Source organism: Diadema antillarum, unplaced genomic scaffold (genome assembly GCF_040938485.1).
Source record: "Diadema antillarum isolate AM-2024a unplaced genomic scaffold, OU_Dant_1.0 scf00000062, whole genome shotgun sequence".
In the NCBI taxonomy this organism is placed as follows: domain Eukaryota; kingdom Metazoa; phylum Echinodermata; class Echinoidea; order Diadematoida; family Diadematidae; genus Diadema; species Diadema antillarum.
This window is the reverse complement of record NW_027270951.1, coordinates 2088574-2094095: the sequence shown is the minus strand read 5'-3', so window position 1 is coordinate 2094095 and position 5522 is coordinate 2088574.

Genomic DNA, 5522 nt, shown 5'->3' with positions numbered 1-5522 from the left:
AGAGAAGCGAATTGCTCTTTAAATTGATGATGATGATGACAAGTACTATATGCGGTGTATTTTGCTGTGTTTTCATGCAGCAAATTTTACGAGACAACCAGTAGGCCTACATGCAAATTACCAACTCACAAAGATATTGCCTCCTAAACATAATTGCTTAGTTTATCATATCCAAGGTGGGAAATCACTGATTTTGCTCTGTGAAAGTGATACTTCTTTCCCATTTTGTCCACGTGGTGCTGGATCGCAAAGTCAACCATTTGCAAAAATGTGTGTCGATTTTCTGTGTTCAGATCAATTTTGGGCAAGAACACCAAGAATACAAAATGCACAAGGTTGCCAGACTAAGGATGATAGCCACTCATGGATGGAAACTATGAAATATATGTGTTTGCTCAAGGCAATAAATGGTATTCCATTGTTCAGTTTGCTGCTAAAAAAAGATAGATATTGTCTGTCACTGATTCACCATTGTGATATATCTATATGATTAATTATGCATCAATAAGCATTTCTTGACACATTTTGGGTTCTGAATGTGAACTAAAATTATACAAAATTTCATGACCAATACAAAAACCCCAAACAAACAAAGGAATACTGAAAATGAATATCATATTTTGACATATTTTTTCTTCATTCATTGCAGCCAAGTTAACCAGAGAAAAGTCCACCCCTCCCCCCATCCTTCCCACGAATGGGTTTCCCATGGTTGCTACATGAAAAAGTCAAATTATGCACATCACTTTTCTCAATTTAGTGAGCATTCATGTGCCTAAGAGTGTGGCCATGCATGCCACAGACTTCTGTTTGAGCAATCATATCTCTCTCACCACCTCCCCCCCCCCCCCCCCCCCCAGTCTCCCTCATAAAATAGTGCTTTTATTGTCTGCGCATCCTGGTAATCTTACACTGGCAATTCCATATATGAGAGTTGAGTGCCAGAAGGGCATTTTTCCTAATCATTTTTCTTTTCTTCTTTTGTGTGTGTGCGTACAATATTGATATGCTTTTGATGCTCAAATACTGATGTGGCATTCACTGATGTGTTTCTTGCTGTGAATTCTGTATATCATTGATAAAGCAATGGGTTTGACTTCATAAAGTAGAATATATTCAGATGAATACTGCCCTGTGACGCTGTGTTAGTTTAGGGAAAGACAAGACCCACAAAATGACAAGGGAAAGCATGAGTAAGACATGTCAAACGATGAATAAATTGATGATGCATAATATCAGTGTTGATTTTGTCATATATAGAAAAACAGAAAGGTAACAAACTGGCCTCCTGACATTTCGTAAGCATGGACCTTACACAGGTCCCCAAGTACTGGAAAGATCTGCAGGGAGATGACAATGAAGGCAAGTGAGTAGAGCAGATGGAATGGGGAACCTCATCACGCAGGGGAAACTGTCCTTGGGGTTTTCAAAACTCATCATCACAAAGTTGCATTTCTTCCCAGTTGTAGGCTAACAAAGTTCAGGGTCATCCAGTAAATGTTTTCTCCCCCCAAGTCCATGCAGTATTATTTGTCCTTAACTCCTTTAGTTCTGCCATCAAAATGTCTATTTATAGAGTCAATGGGATATTAGGCTAGTGGTTGTGAAAAGGTTAATGTGTCGTTGGATTGGATTTGCAGAGCTGGGCTTGATTGATAGGACCAACATCACTCAGCACCCCACCCTGACTTGCATCCATCAACACTTTTAGATGCTGTTTTCGTTTTCTGACAGCTCAATAAAGGAAGTATGGATTGTGGAAAATAGCATTTCAGCTATATTGTGTGTTCCTACACAGTTTGTATTGTGTGCATGCTTAAAATGTCAGTATTTATTGTATGTGTGTACAAAAAACCCCCAAATAAATCATAATTTTTCAAATTTGCAACAGTGGTTTATGGCACTAAAATTGTATGTGTGGATTAAAGGGATGGTACAGTATTGGTGGAGATGAGAATTTGGCTTTTAACTTTTTCCGAGATACCAAGAAAACACTTAGGATATAGTACAGAACATACAATTCTAAGAGGAATTCAAAGTTTATTTGATGAAAATCAGGTTTGGAATGACTGAAACATCCAAAAACAAAGTAAAACAAAGTGTTCGTAATAAAGTGTGGGTCCCACACTTTATTAGAATCGCCCTTTTTTGGATATCTCAGCCATTTCAAAGCCAATTTTCATCAGATAAACATTGAATTCCTCATAAAATTACATGCTCTTTCATATTTCATAAGAGGTTTTTCATTATCACACCAAAAAATGTTAGAAACCTGAAATTAGGTCTCAACCAAAACTATACGGTCCCTTAAATGTTCAAGTAACTGTTTATCCCATATTGGATATGAAGCTTTGCTGTGAAAATAAGATTCCCCTGAATTATGCTGGATGAAAGTGTATTGAAATGAAAAAAAAAATAGTAATAATAAAAATAGAAATCACTTATTTTCACATACAAACACAGTCCCGAGCATGGGTGCTCATGTGGAGAGATAGATAGATTGATGGATAGATTGAGATAGATGAAGATACATGTAGGCTTATATACATAGACAGAGAGAGAGAAACAAAAACGTCATGGAAATGAGAGAGATGTAGTGTACAACTGTACATGTACACATTAGAATGGTTGTCAATTTCACTGCAAGAGGATTGTTCTGCCTCAATTTAGAAGAGTGTGCATTAAATGTCTTCGTTTAAATGTAGACACTTCCAAGAGTTCTGTCTGACAGTTTGGTGACAGAAGTAATACCCAAGCTCATTTTCCACTCATTGAACAATTGCAGAGTACATTTTCTTAGTGGATATAAAAGGGGTTCCAAACCTCAGCAGTATGTCTTGCCTTGCAGGCTTAGACAACACAAAGAGAGGATTTTTTTTCCCGTAGGCATCCCTTTTTTTTTCTCTCAAGGCGTCACTGAGTGCAATTTTTATCCAATCTCAGGTAATTTTAGGGAGAATTACGGTAGAAAATTGATGACAGATCACAATGAAGATGGATGCATGGCTGGCTGTCAGCTGTAATTCTGTCGCGAGACAAGGCAATAGAGTTTACCAATTGATTGTGATTGGGAGGAAGAGTGCCTTGTCTGAGGCAAATAGTCAAGCTGTCTTCCATCTTCAAACTTAAAGGCCCAGTACAATTTTTGTTTTAGAAAAGTAAATTTCAGGAGACATCCTATGAAATGGGGTCTGCATATATATTTTGTTACAGGTTTTAAAATGTATCATATTCATTTTGGATTGTGTTGACCTTTAAATATATGGAGTAAAACTGAAGTATATTGTTCAGACTGCTACCTGAAACATCCGCTGATGCAGAAAAAAAAAAGAAATGGTTTGTCAGACGAATTTTGTCAATATGGGACAAGCTATCACGCAGCTGTATTGCACTTTGTAGTGTACTGTATACACTGTTATTTTCGCGAGTGAGAAGGTCACAGACATTTTTCGCGAGATATTGTTTTCGCGAATTGACACAGAGGCCCTCATAAGCGCACTACTACCTTAGTGTATGGTGACATTTTGTGTTGTTAAATTCGCGGTCCAACTGTGATTAGCGAAATTCGCGAAAATAACAGCTTATACAGTATGTACATGGTGTAGGTAACCTTTGCACACACTATTAGTGAAGAATGCGGATGCATTCAATCTGAGTGGAAAATGCTGAGCATTTCAAAGGTATTGTTATGTAAGGAGGACCACAAAATATGATGGAGAGTGTTCCTTTCTGTGTGCAAGACTGTAATATACTGTAAAACGAGGAATGTTTGTGTGCATTTTAATTTTGCGAATTTCGTGAGAGCCAAGATTCTCGAAATTACAATGAACGTGAAAGTTCTTGTCTACACTATACGTATTGAATGTTAGAGGCAACTCGCGAAAATGTCATGCCGTGAAAAAGGCCTACAGCTCCAATTTGCGAAAAATTCATGCCACGAAAACATTGTGTTTTACAGTAGACATGTGTACAATGTTGAGTTTTCTGTGACAATCCGCACTCATAGCACACAAAGGCTGGAATTCATGAAGGTGCTACAAATGAAACCATGGTTTAAACCATGGACAAAAACCATGGAGCGCCAAGTGTCGCATGGAATATTTCGTTACGAAATTGGTCATTTCGTCGACAAAATGACCGTTTCGTTAATGAAATTATCATTTTGTGGACGAAATGTTCATTTAGTTACAAAATGTTGTCATTTCGTTACAAAATATTCCATGCGACACTTGGCGCTCCATGGTTTTTGTCCATGGTTTAAACCATGGTTGCATTTGTACCACCTTCGTGAATTCGGGCCAAAGGGTTTGTCATCTAAGCACCATCACCTTAAAATGCTGCCATTATTCTACACAAACATGGTACAAGTAGGAGGGAGAGAGTTAAGCAGGCTGTTGTGGCTACATTCAGTAATGGTATCAATAGGGAGGGAGGAATGTAGAATTAGTATTGACATAAAACTTGGAATGAACAGCAGTCCTTCTTGCATAGGAGACCTGTTCAGCACAAGGCCATATCTCTATTCAAAACTGTGAAACACTTGTCCTACTATTATCATTGATCGGTATTTCTTTCTGCTTACTATGCAGCCAAGAGCCCACTTATGTAGATGGCAGTGTTTATTTTTGACAAGATCATTGTATCAGCAGGGAGCAGGAGACAACATCGCGACAAGGACAACGACCTTTTGTCATGTATCTGTCTCTGCATTGTTCCGTGACCTAGTGCGGGTTGAAATTGGACACATTTTGGGAAATTTGTGTGCTTCAGTTTTGATACAGCAGTTGTGTCAACAATTGGCAGAAAGGGTTGTGCCATTCAAATTACTTCGTCTTCTTTCCCATGCCCAAAGGGCGTAACATACCACTGTATACCTTTGTTTTCTAGGCGCACTGTAGTCATTGTGTATCCGATCACACAAGTCTTGAGCTTGTATAGATGGGGTTTAAGGAGATTACTAGTAATGGAATTTGATTTGTGAAGTTAGACTTTATATTCTTTTTGTCTGTCTTATGCATTATGAGCAATGCCATTGAAGCATTGTTTTTGAGATGTACTTGAAATGTAGCCAATTGACCATACATATTGTATGTACTTCAGCAATCCAGTACTAAACCTATTATCTCTTCCAGTTTCTAGGAGATCATGCAGTGTTACAAATCAGCACATAGATGAGCTACAATGGCCATTGTTCAAGGGACCCTGGAAGCAGTGAACTTTCACTTATAAACCGATCTGTCGTGTAGCATTAGTCTGGACTTTTCCATTCAATAAAACTGCTCTTTTCTTTTTTCTTTTTTTGTACACACAAACACAAGATCTACACAATACACCGTGTTAGAAATAGACATTTCACTCATCTCATGTGAAAATCATGGAATGTTAAGTGCTTGAGTATGCTGAGTGTGAAAACAAGAGTGTTAAGAATGTTGCATCTATGGTCAATTCATTGAGAACATGACATTTTCTGATTCCCTCTTGACTTCACCTCAAATACTTTTCTACACAAAGTGTAAAACATT